The sequence below is a fragment of the Hyaena hyaena genome, unplaced genomic scaffold, assembly GCF_003009895.1.
Source record: "Hyaena hyaena isolate Hyena2069 unplaced genomic scaffold, ASM300989v1 scaffold_511, whole genome shotgun sequence".
Classification (NCBI taxonomy): Eukaryota; Metazoa; Chordata; class Mammalia; order Carnivora; family Hyaenidae; genus Hyaena; species Hyaena hyaena.
The window spans coordinates 858,006-876,609 of NW_024081144.1; the positions used below are offsets into that span (position 1 = coordinate 858,006).

The 18,604-nt window shown below is 51.1% G+C and overlaps 1 long non-coding RNA gene across 1 annotated transcript; it reads right to left on the minus strand.

Annotated features, from left to right (window-relative positions):
• Positions 1-2,578: 2,578 nt before the first annotated feature.
• On the minus strand, positions 2,579-18,591 carry LOC120247323. The gene is made up of 4 exons (XR_005532262.1): positions 18,388-18,591; positions 4,338-4,448; positions 3,224-3,380; positions 2,579-2,824 (listed from the first exon to the last, which is right to left on the minus strand). It is a non-coding gene; the product is annotated as an uncharacterized LOC120247323 (long non-coding RNA).
• Positions 18,592-18,604: the final 13 nt, after the last annotated feature.

Sequence of the window (18,604 nt, forward strand, 5' to 3'; positions counted from 1 at the left end):
GGGGGATGGGTGGGTGGATGGATGGGGGTATGGGAGGGTGAGTGGATGGATGGATGGATGGGTGGGTGGATGGATGGATGGATGGATGGATGGATGGATGGGTAGATGGGTGGATGGGTAGATGGGTGGATGGATGGATGGATGGACAGAATATAGGACAGGCAACCAGGAGACCAATACACGGTCCAGGTGAGACATCACAGTATCATCGGTGGCCATGATACAAATAGCCATTACTGAGTGTTCCTGCTTTGCCAGGTAAATGTTTCTGCCAAATGATCCCACCTAATCTGTAAATGAGACATGGCCATTTGAGAAAGGAAAAAAACATGGGCAGAGAGATCTAGTACTGATCTGAGGTTCAAGCCCAGAAACCCCTGGTTCATGGACCCAAGATGCCGTGAGAAGGAATTCCCAAGGAGAAGATGACCAAGCCAAAGCTGACGATCAGAGGTTTTCCTGCCTCAGGGAATGTCATTGAGCAAGTTTCAAAATCTCCCTGAGATGGAAACCCAGGCTCTGCTGTGTTCCTGTATCCAACAAGTATTGATCAAGTGCTTGCTCTGTGCTGAGCCCTGCACCAGGTGCTGAGGGCACACCATGAGCCATAGGACATACGTCTTCTTTGTCCCCAGGGCCACCGGAGTGTCTAAAATCACCCTTCCCCACCCTGGTGCCCCGCCCCACACTCAGCCCTACAGTGCTGAAGAGTCTATGAGTAGCAACAAATATCGCTGGTGGGCATTCAGACCACGGGAGGGAGACAAGCCGGAGGAAATGACCCTGAGGCAATGACCCTGAGGCATGACGGACACTCCCTTCCCACTATAGCTTAGGTCAGGAGTTTTCGAGAAAGCCCAACCCCACCCAAATCAGCAAGCCCAGTCTGTGCATCCGTGAGGCAGACTCATGCCACTGAAGCCCGGCACCTAGGTTTCCTGGGGGTCCTCATGCCAGTCTGCAGCCCTCCTCTGACTCAGTCTCCCCACCTATTAATAAATAAGTGCATCCATTCCTCCCTCTTCTCCTTTTCCTCCCTTTGCCACGGTTTGGTGAAGATGGGGAGTGGTGTGCCCCTAATGTCTGAGGCTCTGCAGGCTTCATGTCATTTCCAGGGAGTGAGCATCTCACCCTGTGCTAATCCCGGATTCGCTACGTGTGTCGACATCTGGGTGCAAGGCCTGGCTGCTCACTGCAGCCTGATCACCAGCCTGCTGGTAGCCCTGGGTGCCCAGTCTGGCGCTGGAGACGGGTGGGTCTGCCAGGTGCTGCTGCTGGAATCTGGTCGCCATGGTGACGCCACTCCACCAGCATCGCCATCCTGGTCCCTTCAGAGACACCCGTATTGGAGTCCTCGCCTCTGTCCTAGAAATCCATCCCTGCAGAAGCGTTGGGGAGAGGATCTCTCCACACCGTCACATGCCACGCAGTCCCCGAGAGGATGGAGATGGTGGCTCGCGCCGAAGAGTCCATGTAGAGCCGAGATCCCCGGTCCCCATCAGCCTTGAGGGGCTCTAAACTTCCCCGACTTCCTTCTGCATAGACCTCACCACGGTTCCAACTATGTAGGTGCTGCTATAATTACGCTTTTAGGTCTCTTTGCCCCTCTTGAGGGCGTGTTCTGTGAGGGCAGGACCCTCCTCCTGTCGTGCTCTCCAGAACCCCCCCCCCCCGCCCCCGGAGACAGAGCAGCAGCTTGACAAACTGCTCTTTGCTGAACAGAAGGATGCAAGAATGTTTTCTGAACAGTGACTTTATTCCTGGGGCCATTACGGCAGTGGGTATACAGGAGGTGCTTAATAATGGCTTACCAAGAGATTAAGATGATCAGCTGGAGAGTGGGTGTGACAGCCTTTGAGCATGTTGTAGCACAGAAAGTGAGGAAGCTGGGGCACCTGGGTGGCTTAGTTGGTTAAGCGTCCGACTTTCGCTTAGGTCATGATCTCGCGGTTCGTGGGTTCGAGCCCCGCGTCGGGCTCTGTGCTGACTGCCAGCTCGGAGCCTGGAGCCTGTTTCAGAGTCTGTGACTCCCTCTCTCTGACCCTCCCCTGCTCACGCTGTCTCTCTCCCTCTCCTAGGAATAAATAGAACATTAAAAAAAAAATTAAAAAAAAAAAAAGAAAGTGAGGAAGCTGCTGGAAGAGCAAAAGGGTGGGCTGTGTCAGAGATGCGGGGACCCGCCCGGAGGAGCCACCACAGCCGGGCCGTTTGAGGGGGGCAACGTAGCGTGTTGGATTACGACCCAAAGCATGAAATAGACACACAGGGATCGACACTGGTAGAAAGAAGCAGCTGTTCCTCAAGGCGGGGTGGGGGCGGGGGGTCCCGTCTGCCAGTGTGGTCGCTGCCCTGGCGAGGGCACGACCTGGGAGACACGCCTTAGGCGGTAACGAAGGTACTTCACCGCTGACCCCCAGGGACAGCGGGGCCCCAGGGAGGCGATGGGAGGGGCAAGAAGGGCTCTTCAGCTCTGTGGCCTTCTTTCCAAAACCCATAATCCCAGACTCCTCGAGAGAAAACCCCTGACACCCCAGGCTGGGGACAGTCTGAGATAAGCCCTCGAGTGCGTACCCCGACTGTCTGACGCAGCGTCACGGATGGGAGGGGACGACCGTAGGTCGCGTGTGCCCTCCGGGGCGGGTTCTGAGCAGGAGCAGGAAGCTAACGGACAGACGCGCTGGCGAAACCCACAGACAGTCTGGGCCAAGGGCGCCTTCTCCACGTGCATGCACCTTGACCTTGGTGATGCAAGGCGGTAACGATGCGGAATCCGGGGGAAGGGTCTGCGGGATGCCCCTGTGTTACTTGCAGCTTTCCTGTAAATCTAAAAAGAGCCTCAAATTACAAGTTGATTTAAACAAAGAACGGGCATGCCCCCTGTCCCGCCCGGAGAGAGCATCGGGGGCTTTGGCTCACTCAGCGCGAACCAGACGGAGGCGCTCCCGGCCAGGGGCAGCCGCGTCCTTCTTCCACTCGCGTGTGTTGCCCTGAACGGCCCTGGGCTCAGGCGGGGGCCGGGGAAGCCGGGCACCCGGGGGGCCAGCAGGGCCGCAGCTCCCTCTGCGGTGCTCCTCCAGCCCTGCGAAGCTCTGGGGGTCCCCTCCCCACTCCACTCTCTGACTTGTTTCTTGACTCAGGGTCCCAGCACCCCAGGGCCTCTGTGGGCCCCCTGGGGTTGTGTGCAGGACTCTGGAAGTATGGGCACAGGTCCGGGGGGCCTCACGGTTCAGCCGAGGGGTGTTGGCCAATCCCGGCTCTGCCGCTCCTGACGCCTATGTGCTCTCAGCCTCAGTTTCCTCGTCTGTAAGGCAGGTCAGCAACAGCACCCGGTGCAGGGGCGAGGGCATGCGGGTCCAGGGACGGGGCATCTGGGTGGGGCGCTGTGGTCCCACATGGAAGGTAGTTCAGAGAGAACAGTCAGGTGGGAGCTGGGACGGAGGCCCTAGAAGGAGAGGCAGGGGTGCAGGGCCCCCCCCAACTTCCGCCTTCCCTCCCCCACACCTGCTTCCTTCATCCCAAGGCTTCTGGGAAGACGGTGTGTCAAGAGCATCACACACCATTTTCTCCCCCTGTGTTTTTGAGAGGTTCAACTTGGTGTCACAGCAGCTCCCCCCCCCCCCCCGAAATGCGGAGGCACCAGGCAAGTGTACATGGACTTGAACTTCCGGGTGGACTTGTCCTGCTCCAGGAAAGAATGATCTACTACTTGGGCCAGACTTAAAACATGGACTCAGAGAGCTCTAGAATCGTCTTTCTAAAATGAGCAGCTCTTGGTGATGCCCGGCTGGCTCAGTCGCCGGAGGCTGAGACTCTTATCTCAGGGTTGTGAGTTCAAGCCCCTCGTTGGGTGTAGGGATCACTTAAAAAACTAAAATCTTTTTGAGGCGCCTGGGTGGCTCAGTCAGTTAAGCGTCCAACTTCGGCTCAGGTCATGATCTCAGGGTTCGTGGGTTCGAGCCCCGTGTCGGGCTCTGTGCTGACAGCTCAGAGCCTGGAGCCTGTTACAGATTCTGTGTCTCCCTCTCTCTCTGCCCCTCCCCTGCTCACGCTGTCTCTCTCTCAGGAATAAATAAAAAACATTTTAAAAAAAGCCAAAACTGTTTAAAAAAAAACTAAAATCTTTTTAAAAAGTAAATATGAAATAAATAAAATGAGCAGCAATAACAAGGCAGTCACAAGCCAGGTGCCACCTTAGTGACTTAATTTGCTCCTGGCGTCTCCCAGTCCCCGCCTGGCAAGGGCCCTGCGTAGAGCCCCCCCCCACCCCCCGCCCCCACAACCCACCGGCCGACAGCCGCACCCCACGGATCCGCCACAACATCATCTGTCCAGCTCACCTGTGCTGAGCACCAGCCACAGGCGGGGAGATTAATACACACCGCCGCAGGGCCACAGTCCTTGGGAGCGACCCACAGCCCAGGGTTGTTGCCCCGCAGTGGGGGTGAGTCCTGTGAGGGATGTGAGGGATATAAAGAGTGGGTACAGCCAGGCAGGCTCCCTGAGGAGACCCCTCACCGCCTGAGGGGACGTGGGGAAAGTAAGCAACAGGAGCCAGGGAAAGCCAGACAGGGGAGAGGGGTGTTCCCAGCAGCAAGAACAAGCCGCTTATGCAAAGGCCCTGTGGCAGGAAGGAGTTTGGGGAGTCTGGGGGCCAGGGTGTGATTGGCTGGCGCGTGTGGGAGTGGCAGGCCACCTGGAGGCATGGGCTGTGAGTAGCGGAGGCCTGTCCCTCCTGCTGCGGGACAGAGGACGTACTGGCGTGATATTTAGGCAGCAGGACCCGTAGCAGGTGGCGGCCGACTGCACGTGGGGAGTAGGGTGCTGGGAGTCCAGGGCACAACCCCAGTCCTAGTGGGGCACTTGGGGAACGGGGGTGCCTGTGCCCGAGGCAGGGAGCCCCACGGGCCTGCCCCTCCATCTGCCACCTCGCAGACTCCCTCGCTGTCAGGCCCAATGCCAGTTGCCCTGCTCAGTCCTCGGCTCACGCCTCAGGGCCGTGGTCAGGGCCCCTCTGCTCCGTCTGGCTGCACAGGGACCACCCTGTTTATCCCCCAGGACCCCGCGATGTAAGCCTCTTATCGTCTCCACTTCACGGTGGAGGGACCCAAAGCTCAGAGAGATTTAGCAACTAGCTGGAGGTCACACAGCATCACACCCAGACCTGCGTGACGCTGAAACACATACCCTCCGCGATCACCTGTGCCGAGTCTCAGCAGCCAGTGCCCAGGGGCCACCGCTGCGAACCCTCACTGACCTCCTGCCCGAGCAGCGTGGGGACAGAGGACCACTTCTTTTCTGGTGTCCTTGTAACGGCTTGTAAGGTAGCTATGCTACTGCTGTTACCTTTGCGGGTACCTTTCCAGTTTTAGAGGTGGGGTGCCCTCAGGACGACAGTGCCCCTCCATCGTGCTGAGCACAGACCCCAGAGTCCTCCAGCCCGCCCGCCTCCCCTCCCATCTCTCTCGAGAGATCAGCTGGGGTTCGTATCAGCCCTGCGAGGTGGACACCCAAAGTAACACGCGGTAAATACAGGCAGAGGGAGGGTCCCGGGCTGGTCGGTGGGGGCTCGTCCTCTCCTCCAGACAGAGGGCAAAGCTGGCGTGGGGCTCTACCCACATCCAAGACTACTCTTCGCCCCAAAAAGAAACCCGCCACTCCCCACGCCCCCTCCCGCCAGCCCCTGGCAAACGCTCGTCTCCTTTCCGTCTCTACGGGTTTGCCGACCACGGGCCTCGGACGGCACCGAAACCCTCGTACGACTCCTGATCTCTTGCCTGGCCTCTCTCGCTCAGCACAGTCTCTTCAGAGTCCGTCCACGTTCTAACAGGCGTCAGTACTTCGTTCTGTTCTGTGGCCGAATCGTATCCCACGTGTGGACCTCCTACATTTTATGAATCATTCCTCGGACATTGGGGTTCTTTCCCCTTTTCGGCTCTTACGAACAATGCTCCCGTAAACGTTTGAGTAAAATTCTTCGAGCACCTGTTCGCAGGCCTCTTGGGCTCACACCTGAGAGTGGAATGCTGCGTCGTCGAGCAATTCTGCGCTCACCTTTTCCAGGAAAGCCACCAACCTGTCTTCCAAAGGGGCTGCTCCATTTCACGTTCCCTCTCCCCAGGCACAAAGGGCTCCAGTTTCTCCACATCCTTTCCAGCACTGGTTATCTTCTTTGTTTGCTGTCTGTTTGGTTTTTTTTGTTTTATTTTGTTTTTTAAAAACTTTTTAGCATTTATTCATTTTTGAGAGAAAGAGAGAGTGCGAGTGTGGGAGGGGCAGGAAGAGAGGGAGACACAGAATCCCAAGCAGCCTCCAGGCTCTGAGCTTCAGCACAGAGCCCGACGGGGGGCTCGAACCACGAGCGGTGAGATCATGACCTGAGCCAAAGTCGGACGCTTAACTAACTGAGCCACCCAGGCGCCCCTGCTGTTTTTTAATAGCCATGCTCCTGGGTATGAGTGGTATTCTCACTGTGGCTTTGACTTTACGTTCTTGATGACCAGCAGTGCTGAGGATCTTTTCATGTGCTTGCTGATCATTTCTAGATCTTCTTTGGAGACACAAAGGTCCATGAAGTCTTCTTAAGGTCTTAAGAATTAAGACCTGTTCAAGCCTTTTGCCTATTTTTAAGTTGGGTTACTGATCTGTTGGCTGTTATAAGAGTTCTTCATATGTTTTGGAAACTAGACTCATCAAATATATGATTTGCAAATATATTCCCCATTCTTTTGGGTTCCCTCTTCACACGAAAGGATGCACAAAAGGTTTTTAATGAAGTCAAATGTATCTGTTTTTTTCTTTTGTTGCTCATGTTTTGGCTTAGTATCTAAGAATTCGTGGCCAAATCCAAGATCTTGTAGAATTATTCCTATGTTTTCTGCTGAGAGTTTCATGGCTTTAGCTTGTACCTTTAGGTCTCTGATCCACTTGGAGTTCATTTCTGTATGGGGTGTGAAGAAGAGGTTTGAGTTTATTCTTTTGCATGCGGACATCTAGTTATCTCAGCACCATTTGAAGGAAAGATGATTCTCTGTGCACATGAGTATCTACATTGTTTCTTCTTAGGATGGCACCTGTCATATTTGAGTACGGCCCACCCTAATGACCTCGTTTTAACTTAAATACCTCTTGAAAGACCCTGTCTTCAACTACAGACACATTCCGAGGTTAACGAGGGTTATAACTTTCACATAAGAATTGGGAGGGAGACAATTCACCCTACAACACGATCATCTTTTTCCCCTAGTTCTTTTAACATGGTGTATTGCATTACTGGGTATTCATGTGTTGAACTACTCCTTCATTCCTGGAATAAGTCTCATTTGTTGTGTAATCCTTTTAGTACACTGCTTGCTGGTATTTTGTTAAGGATTTTTGTGCCTGTATCCACAAGGGATATTGGTCTGTAGTTTTCTTTCTTTTTTTTTTTTAATTTTTAATGTTTATTTTTGAGAGAGAGAGAGAGAGAGAGAGCGTGAGCAGGGGAGGGGCAGAGAGAGAGAGACAGAGACAGAGAGAGAGAGGGAGGGAGACAGAATCCTAAGCGGGCTCCCGGCTCTGAGCTGCCACCACAGAGCCTGATGCGGGGCTCGAAACCATGAACCATGAGACCGTGACCGGATGCTCAACCGACTGAGCCCCCCAGGCGACCTGGTCTGTAGTTTCTTGTGGTGTCTTTGGCTGTGGTATGAGGGTAATAATGGCCTCATAAATGACAGGGAAGTGATCCCTCCTCCTCTATTTTTTGAAAGAAATTGAGAAGCCTTGGTATTAATTCTTCTTTAAACATTTGATGGAATTCACCAGCGAGGCCATTGGCCCTGGGCTTCCTCTGTTGGAAGATTTTGATTACCTATTCAACCCCTTTTTCTTATTTTAGGTTTATTGAGATATTGTGATTCTTCTCAAGATAGTGTTGGCAGGTTGGGATGAGCACTGGGTGTTATATGGAAACCAACTTGACAATCAACTATTTAAAAAAAAAAAAAAGAGTGCTGGCAGTATGCACGCTCCTAGGGGTTCAGGCGTCTCATCTAGGTTATTGAATCTGTCGGCACACAATTGCTCCCAGGGCTCACTCAGGGTCCTTATTTCTGTAAGGACAGCAGGAGTCCCCCGCCCCCAATTCTGATTCTTGCCTCTACTCATATGAGCTTCTTTCTTGTTTTCCAGGCCAATCTACCTAAAGGATGGTCTGTTTTGTTGATTTTTTAAAAATGTTTACTTATTTTGAGAGAGACAGCGAGAGAGCAGGGCAGGGGCACACAGAGAGGGAGACACAGAATCAGAAGCAGGCTCCAGGCTCTGAGCTGTCAGCACACAGCCTGATGTAGGACTCGAACTCACAAACTGTGAGATCATGACCTGAGCAGAAGTCAGACGCTGAACTGACTGAGCCCCCCAGGCACCCTGTTTTGTTGATTTTTTAAAAAGTAGGCTCTACACCCAGTGTGCAGCCCAATGCAGGGCTTGAACCCGCGAACCTGAGATCAAAACCTGAGCTGAGATCAAGATTGGACACTTAACTGACTGAGCTACCCAGGTGTCCCTGCTGATTTAAAAAAATATATTTTAATTTAGTCAGTCCTCTCTCTTGCTTTTCTATTATTTATCTTATCCATCTCCTCTCTAATCTGCATTGCTTCCTTCTGCTAGGATTTAGCTCTTTCTTTCTTTCTTTCTGAGAGAGAGAGAGAGAGACAGCGTAAGCAGGGGAGGGTCAGAGAGAGAGGGAGACAACAGAATCTGAAACAGGTTCTAGGCTCTGAGCTGTCGGCACAGAGCCTGATGCGGGGCTCGAACCCACAAAGCGTGAGATCATGACCTGAGCCGAAGTCGGACACTTAACTGACTGAGCCACCCAGGTACTCATAGCTTTGAGTTTCGTTGCCTCCTTTTGTAATTTCTTTGTGTGGGAGTTCAGGTGATTGATCTGAGATGTTTTCTCTCTTTTAATATAGGCATGTATAGCTATGAATTTCTCTCTGGTTGCTGCTTCTACCAAACCCCATACGTCTTGGTATGTTTGGATTTTTTTTTGTTTGTTTAGTATCTTCTTCTTTTTAAAAGTTTTTTTTTAACATTTTATTTTATTTTTTGAGACAGAGTGTGAGCAGAGGAGGGGCAGAGAGAGGGAGACACAGAACCCGAAGCAGGCTCCAGGCTCCGAGCTGTGAGCACAGAGCCCAAAGTGGGGCTCAAACCCATGAATTGTGAGATCATCACCTGAGCTGAAGTTGGACGCTCAACCGACTGAGCCACCCAGGCACCCGTTCAGTCTTTTCTAATTTCCCTCGTGATTTCTTCTTTGACTCATTGGTTGTTTCAGAGTGTGTTGTCTGATTTCCACGTATTTATGAATTCTCAAATTTGTTTCTGTTACTGATTTCTCGATTCATTTGGCTGTGGTCAGAGGAGATATTTTGTATCATTTTAATCTTTTAAAAAATGTGCTTAGAATTTAAAAAATTTTAAATGTTTATTCATTTTTGAAAGAGAGAAAGAGAGAGCAGGGGAGGGGACAGAGAGACAGGGAGAGACAGAATCCCAAGCAGGCTCCACGCTGTCAGCACAGAGCCTGATGCGGGGCTTGAACCCATGAATCATGAGATCATGACCTAAGCTAAAGTCCAACACTCAACCAGCTGAGCCACCCAGGTGCCCCTCATTTTAATCTTTTAGTCTTGAGACTTGTTTTGCGGTTTAACATGTGGTCTGTCCCAGCGGATGTTGCATGTGCCCTCGAGAAGCATGTGTGATCTGCTGCTGTTAGGCAGAGAGATCTACGTACGTGTTGGGTCTGGTTGGGTTGTAGTATCATTCCCATCCTCTCTTGCCTTGCTGGTCTTGCCTACTCATTCCATCCATTATTGGAAGGGAGGCTTTGAAGTCTCCAACTATTCTTACTGAGCCGTTATTTCTCCCTTTGATTCTGTTAGCTTTTGCTTCATATTGCCCTTTGTATGGCTGTTGGTATGTGCATACATGTTTATTCTCATTACATGTTCTTGTTAAGTTAAACTCTTTATCATTATATGATGTGTTTCTTTGTTGCTTGTAACAATTTTGGTCTCAAAGTCTAGTTTTTCTGATATTATTATAGCTGCTGCAGTTCTCTTTTGGTCACTATTTATTTTTTAAATGTTTTTATATTTGAGAGAGAGAGAGAGAGCGAGAGCACACGAGCAGGGGAGGGGCAGAGAGAGAAGGGAACACAGAATATGAAGCAGGCTCCAGGTTCTGAGCTGTCATCACAGAGCCCAAAGCAGGGCTTGAATCCACAAATCATGAGATCATGAGCTGAGCTGAAGTCAGATGTTTAACTGACTGAGCCACCCAGGAATCCCTGGTCACTGTTTAAGTGGCATATGTTTTTCTATTATTTTACTTTTAACTTATTTGTTTCTTTGGTTCTAGTCTCTTGTAGAGAGCATATGGTTGGATTATGGGTTCTCCACCATTAGCCATCCTGTCAATCATTGCCTTTTAATAGGATAATTTAATCCTTTTACATTTAATGTAACTATCTGTACAGAAACTCTTCTGTGGTTTTGGCATTCAGTTTTGATATGTCTTATATCTTTTTTGTGCCCCAGTTCTTCCACCACTGTCTTCTTTTGTGTTTGATATTTGCTACTATACCATTTTCTTCTCTTTTACTAAATACTTTTTAGTTATTTTCTTATTGGTTGCCCTGTATATTACAATTAACACATTAATTTATAATAAACTATTTTGTATTGGCTTCACTCACAAAGGTGATGCTTCTGTATCAGGCCATCCCTCCCTCATGTTGTTATTGATTGTCCACTGATATAGATTTATAATTATTGTTTTGTGTAGTTGTCTTGTTTTCTTTTTAATGTTTATTTATTTTTGAGAGAGAGAGAGAGAGAGAGAGAGAGAGAGAACAAGTGGGTGAGGGGCTGGGAAAGACACAGAATCTGAAGCGGGCCCCAGGCTCCGAGCTGTCAGCACAGATGCAGGGCTCGAACTCACAAACTATGAGATCATGACCTGAGCTGAAATTGGATGCTTAATTGACTAAGCCACTCAGGAACCCCTGTGCAGTTGTCTTTTAAATCATATACATGGAAAAAGAGGTGTTACTAACCAAAAATATATTAATCTGACTTTCGTATTTACCAAAGCAGTTCCCTTTAGTGTTCTTCATTTCTTCATGTGGATTCAAGTTACTCTCTCATGTCCATTGTTGTCTCAAAGGGCAGGTTTACTAGCAACAAACTCTAAGTTTTGTTTATCTGGAAATGTCTTGATGTCTCCTTCTTCTTTGCGGGGTAGTTTTGCCAGATATGGAATTCTTGGTTGACAGGATGTTCTTCTCTTTTAGCACTTTGCATATGTCACCATGCTGCTTTCTTGCTTCAGTGGTTTGTTTTTTAAGTTTATCCATTCATTTTGAGAGAGAGAAAGCATGAGCAGGGGAGAGGCAGAGAGAGGAGAGAGAGAATATCCCAAGCAGGCTGTGCACTGTCAGCACAGGGCGCAACACAGGGCTCCAACTCCCAAACCATGAGATCATGACCTGAGTTGAAACCAAGGATCAGATGCTTTACCAACTGAGCTACGCAGGCGCCCCACTTCATGGCTTCTGATAACAGATACACTCTTGATCATACTGAGGCCCCTTTGTACATTATGAGTGGCTTTTCTCTTTTCAGGATTCTTTTTGTCTTTCAACATTTTGATTATAATGTACAAATCTCTTTGAGTTTATGCCACATGGATAAACCTTTTGAACTTCTTGGCTATTCAAACTTTTGTCTTTTATCAAATTTGGGAAACTTTTGGCCATATTTCATAAAATAGTCTTTCTTCTCCAGTGCTTCTGTAATTCCCTTTGTACATATATTAGTATGCTTGATAGCATTCTGCCAGCCTCCTAGGCTCTGCTCATCTTTCTTCCTTTTCCTGTTTGGATAATCTCAATAACTTATCATTAAGTTCTTTGATTGTTTCTTCTGCTTGCTCAAATTTGCTATGAAACCCCTCTAGTGAATTTTTTCCTTCACGTATTGCTCTTTTCGAATCCAGAATTTCTATTTGGTTCCCTTTTGTTTTTTCTATCCTTTTATTACTGTTCTCTATTTGGTGAGATGTTGTGCTTACAGTTCCCTTACTTCTTTGAGTCTGGTTTCCTGTAGCCCTTGAGCATATTGACAGAGTTGATTTAAAGTCTTTATCCAGCAAGTCCAACGTTTGGGTGTCCCAAGGGACGGTTTCTATTAATTTCTTTCCCAGCGAGAGGGCCATACTTTTTTGTTTGTTTGCATGCCTCGCAATTTTTTTGTTCTTGTTGGAAATCAGACATTTTGAATATTATAATGTGGCAGCTCTGGAAATCAGATTCTCCTCCCTCCCTCGGGTTCGTGGCTCATGGCTGCTGTTGCTGCGTGATTTCTCTGAACTAACTTTGTCAATACAGTATTCTGTGCTGTGTGGGCAGTGGAGTGTCTGTATGATCGGCTTAGTGGTCAGCTAGTTATTCAACAGACGTTTCATGCAATGCTGAGATTAAACTGCCTTTTCTTTTTTTTTTTTAATGTTTTTAATTTATTTTTGAGAGACAGAGACAGACAGCACAAGCAGGGGAGGGTTCAAAGAGAGAGGGAGACACAGAATCTGAAGCAAGCTCTAGGCTCTGACCTAGCTGTCAGCACAGAGCCCAACGTGGGGCTCAGACCCACGAACCACGAGATCATGACCTGAGCCGAAGTCGGACCCTCGACCAACTGAGTCACCCAGGTGCCCATAAACTGCTTCTTCCTTGATTGTCTTCCGAGTTTATGTAAACCTTTGACTTGTTTCCAGAGTTCAGATAAAGTTTATTCGGACAGTTTTTGACAGTTTACTTGCTGTTTCTGCGGCATTTGAGACCCTCGGAATTCTCTGCTCTGCCGTTTTTGCTGACTTCATCGCAGCCGATTGCTGGTCAGATCTCTTTTTTGATGTCTTTTGTTCCTCTGTGATACATTTAGGGGTGCGTTGACACTTGTTTTTCCTACTTGTGCCTGAAGGACACATTTCCTCCATCTCTTTTGTTCAAGTTTCGTCTATTATCTGTACAAATACTTCTTCTCCCCTTTAATTCTTAATCCTGAAGAGAGTTCCTATTAGAAGGATGACGTCATCCCCCACTTTCCTGTTTCTTAAATGAATTTTCCAATTTTTATATTTTCCACGTCTTTGCTCACCTAAGCTCCATTCTGGTTGATTTCCTCCGCCCTCTCTTTTGGGAACTAATTCTCTCTTCAACATTGTCTAAGCCCCTCTGCATCCCTTCCTCTGAGTTTTAAGTTTCCATGTAGCCTAGAGTTTTGATTTCTAGAACTTCTAAGATTTTGTTTTCAGAATTTCAATTTTTTTTGTTGGTCTTTTTAAAAATTATTACTTATTTCACATTTTCAATCATTTTGGACACACTTATATTGTAGCCTGGGGGTTCCTTCTCAGAGGCAGGGGATATGAGGAGGGAATTCAGACAGGGCCATGATGTCACAGGATGTCAGTACGGATAGCTTTCCTGCAGTGGCAAAGCCAAGACGGGTTGGCACCACCGTCTTCTAATGCCAGGGCCACCTCAACTTTGAGCAAGGACTCCAGGGGACCAGAGGCTGGAGCACTTCCTCGGGCCAGCCCGTCTCCGTTATATTATTACCACGATTGTTTCTGCAAACAAAACTCAGGTTTCGGTTCACAGCACCACCTGTTTGCCATGGAAGAGAGCAATGAGTGGTAAGAAGAATAAAGTAAAAGCCCTCACAATCCTGGTTCCCACGCTTCGCTGCCCCGACCACACTGGCTCAGCTCCCGGGCTTCGTTCCCGGCTTGATCATTCTCCATAGCGCTGAGCACCACCGGGCACCCTGCGTATCTTACTTATTTATGACAGTCTATGCATCTACGGGAGCGTGCCAACTCAACAGCAGCTGGCGCTTTGTCTAGCTCCCTGCTGGACCTGCCACGTGCGGGGGCGGGGGCTGGCGTGCCATGCCCTTGGCCAGTACCGCCCAGCACCTCTGTGGCGGAGGAGCGGATGTGTACTTCCACCCCATTCGTCCTCACAGCGATCTTATGAGGCAGGTCTATAGTACCCCTACCCTACAGATGAGCAGACTGAGACTCTGGGGGCCACCACCTGTCTTTCCGCCCTGCCCCCTGCCATCCGCGATCGCACTGCTGTGGCTGCAGCCCACCCCCTCTGTTCCCCTGAGCCCCAAGTCACACACCCAAGCCCTGCGCACTGTGTGCTTTGAAGGACATCACTGTTACTTTTATGCAAATGGCCTTCACTCAGGGCCAGGGAAAATGGAGAGAAGACTCACCTCCAACCTCCATCCCCCGAGGCTCCTCACACTTTTCTAAGAGAGCCACCAGTTAATGAACACGGGCATCTGTTTCCTCAAACATGCACCCCATGTCCCCTACCAAAATGCAGCAGACTCCTAGGCTATCTTGCAGGTGAAATGTGGACCCTCACCTGGGTTCAAACCATGGTTCAGGCTCGTAACATAACCTCACCGTGCCTCTATTTTCATCCGCAAAGTGGGCATAGTAACCCCTACCTCATAGAATTGTTTGGGGATTCAGTGAAATTATGTATGTAAAGCAGCCAACATCGTGTCCGGCACACAGTAAGTGGTCATTTAAATGACTGTACAGTTAGAAACCTCTGCCCTTGGGGCGCCTAGGGGGCGCAGTTGGTTGAGTGTCCAACTACAGCTCAGGTCATGATCTCACAGTTCGTGGCTTCGAGCCCCGCGTCGGGCTCTGTGCTGACAGCTAACTCAGAGCCTGGAGCCTGCTTCACATTCTATATCTCTCTCTCTGACCCTCCCCTGCTCATGCGGTCTTTCTCTCTCAGAAATAAATAAAAACATTTTAAAAAATGTTTTTTTCTGCCCTTCACCTTCCACAGCTCTCTGCAACCCAGCCTTTGTAGAAACTGAACTCCTTTAAAAACATTTTTTTAAACATTTATTTATTGTTGAGAGACAGAGTGCAAGCAGGGGAGCGGCAGAGAGAGAGCAACACAGATTCCAAAGCCGGCTCCAGGCTCCGAGCTGCCCGCACAGAGCCGGATGCGGGGTCTGAACCTACGAACCACAAGATCATGACCTGAGCCGAAGTCGGATGCTTAACCGACGGAGCCCCCCAGGTGACCCCATGTGGAACTCAGAAACTCCTTTAAAAAAAAGTTTAGGGGCGCCGGTGGGGGCTCAGTCCGTTGAGTGTCTGACTTCAGCTCCGGTCATGATCTCACAGTTCGTGGGTTCGAGCCCCACGTCGGGCTCTGTGCTGACAGCTCGGGGCCTGGAGCTGCTTCAGATTCTGTGTCTCCCTCTCTCTGCCCCTCCTCCGCTCACACTCTGTCTCTTGAAAATAAATAAACATTTTTTTAAAAGTTTATTTATTTATTTTTGAGGCGGGGAGGGGCAGAGAGAGAGAGGGAGGGAGGGAGAGAGAATCCCAAGCAGGCTCCATACTGTCAGTGCAGACCCCGACACAGGGCTTGAATTCGCAAACTGAGAGATCATGACCCAAGCAGAAATCAAGAGTCAGATGCTTAACCACCCAGGTGCGCCTCTTTTTTTTCCTACGTTGTTCTGAGGGCTGGTGAGTCGATTCTGGGAAGCTGGGGAGGATTCAGTGACTAAATGTTTATTCATTCATTCATTCATTCATTCACGCAAGCAAGAATGCCCACACCAGCAGGGGAGGGGCAGAAAGAGACAGACAGAGAGAGAGAGAGAGAGAGAGAGAGAGAGAGAGAGAATCCCAAGCAGGATCTGGCTGTCAGCACAGAGCCTGACGCAGGGCTCGAATCCACAGGCCGTGAGATCGTGACCTGAGCTGAAATCAAGAGTCAGATGCTTACCCAAACTGAGCCACCCAGGCGCCCTGCAATAACTAAACTTTTGAGAAACTCGCATATAAACTCTAATGCAGTAATTTAAACTGCTCTGTGCCTGGGGCGCCTGGGTGGCTCAGTCAGTTAAGTGTCCGACTTCGACTCAGGTCATGATCTCACAGTTCGCGGGTCGGGCTCTGTGCTGACAGCCAGCTCAGAGCCTGGAGCCTGCTTCGGATTCTCTGTCTCTGTCTCTCTGACCCTCCCCTGCTCACGCTGTCTCTCTCACAGAAATAAATTAAAAAAAAAAAATTTTTTTAAGGCTCTGTGCCTCCCGGGGCCTTGGAAGTGGAGGAGGCAGTTGAGGCCCTGCCCCCCACCACCCCGCCCCCATCCTGGCCTGAATTCGGGTTTAGGGCAGAGGCCAGGCTTTAAGGCTTCCTGCAGGGTTTCGTGCGGGGGGGGGGGGTGGAGGGGAGGGGGGGGGACAGCTGCCTTAGCTGGAGGAGGCCTGGGTGACCTGAGGTTTGCAGTTGCGGGCTAGATAGGCGAGCTCAGGGACTGTGAGATCATGCCCTGCTCACGCTGTCTCTCTCACAGAAATAAATTAAAAAAAAAAAATTTTTTTAAGGCTCTGTGCCTCCCGGGGCCTTGGAAGTGGAGGAGGCAGTTGAGGCCCTGCCCCCCACCACCCCGCCCCCATCCTGGCCTGAATTCGGGTTTAGGGCAGAGGCCAGGCTTTAAGGCTTCCTGCAGGGTTTCGTGCGGGGGGGGGGTGGAGGGGAGGGGGGGGGACAGCTGCCTTAGCTGGAGGAGGCCTGGGTGACCTGAGGTTTGCAGTTGCGGGCTAGATAGGGGGGGACGGGAGCAGGAGAGGGCAGTCATTCATGCCAGAGACCCCCCCGCCCCCATAGACCCTGGGGACAGAGCCCTGCTGTCACGGAGCTGCCACACGCGCGGGGACGGCCAATAAACAGGCCTGTAAGTAAGAGACGCAGGCAGGGGGTGGGTCATGACCAAGTTGAGGTCATGGGCCCGGCCTTTCGCACACACCCCTTTCCCTCCCACAGCAGAAGCTCAGGCCCTATTTCTGTACTCCTTTGACAGATGAGGAAACTAGGGTCGGAGAGATTAAGTGACTCCATTCCGGGCACTGAGCAGTCCCCAGAGGCCCCACCTCAGTGGTGGTGAAACTTCAAAAGCCTGGGCTGATTGGGGGACAGTCACTGGGGCCACCCTGCGTTTCTTCCCAAGGCAGCCCTGCCTGCCTCTCGAGAGGCCCCAGGGAGGGGCTGCTGCACCACCGCACCAGGCCTGACAGGTGGTTGCCAGGGGCTGGGACGCCCAAAGGCCAGTCTCTGTCACATTCCTCTTACAGATTCTGCTCCTAGAGACTTCCAGCCTCACGGAAGGTTACCTACCGAGCCACCTGGGCAGCACGAGTGGCATGCAGCACCAGTGGGCACGAGGAAGGGAAAGGTGCGGGCCTGGGTCCTTCCACCAAAGCCAGGTCCCCAGGGAGCGCCCAGGTTGCTGCTAGATTCCTGGTGCGGGTGCTCTCTGGATCAACAGGCTGCCCAGGGGGGTCCTGAGGGTCCCAGGCATTCGGTCTGCAGCCTTGACAGCCTCTGTGGGCTCCAACCAGGCTCTGTAAGGCCAAGACCAGGTGGAGGGGCTCTTTGGTTTGGCCTGAGGAGGAGTGAGGTGGGATCGTCCGGGATGTCCCTGAGGAGGAGACCCAGGTGACAGAAAGGAACGTAGCCTTGGAGATGACTAACACACGAATCTGTAAACCCCGAGGCGTGCGGTCAGGACCTCGGGCCTAAGGCGTCAACCTGCAGATTCTTACCATACGCTCCTTGACCTTCTCCCACTTTGGAAACTAGAAAGGCAGGGTTTTCCCCACCACTGCCTTGCTCTGGAGGCTTGCCCGGGTTGGGTAAGGGGTCCTGGGCTCCCAGGGAAGGGGTGGCGTGGAGGGTCGGGGCAGGTATCGGCCTCTCCTGCAAACAGTGTTTCCAAGGACCCTGGGGCGCTGACATCTCAGCTCTCCCGCATGCTGGCTCGGTGACCCGGGGCAAGTCACTCCACCTCTCAGAGCCTCAGTTTCCTCACCAGTAGGGCAGGTGGGACATTCTGGGAGGACACAATGGCTGAACGGGCTCAGGGGAGCCCGCACTCACTCTAATACTATGAAGATGTGTGCATTTCGGGTGGTAGAGCTCCTATGCACCCTGAAGTATAAACCCAGTGACCCCAGGCCCTTGGGATCCCCAGGGCCATCCTACACAAGGAAATGACCTTGCAGTAGGCAGGTTCAGCCAGCGGAAGAAAACCGGTTCTTGGACGGTTTTATGGCAGTGTCACCTACAGGACCCGCGTCCACCTTACATTACAGCTGGATAAAGGTGTACTTGTGTATACACCGGAGGAACGGCCACCCAAAACAAGACCCGAAACGTGTCTACGAGCTGAGCTTTTCAAAATACACAACAAGAGCCAAGGGTCCCTGTTTTTACCTTTGCGGCCCACTCCTGGAACCTCAGGGCGGGGACCTTTAGCTCAGTCCTGCTCTTCACGGGGCAGACGGGGAAACTGAGGCTGGCGGACCAGAGCTTTGTGCAGGGCCGTGAACATCCCCAGCTCGGGCGGCTCGGCGCCTTCTCCCACGCGGGCGGAACGGGCCTCTCCAGCCCGCGCGCCAGGGGGACGCGAGCGGGGCGCAGGGCCCAAGCC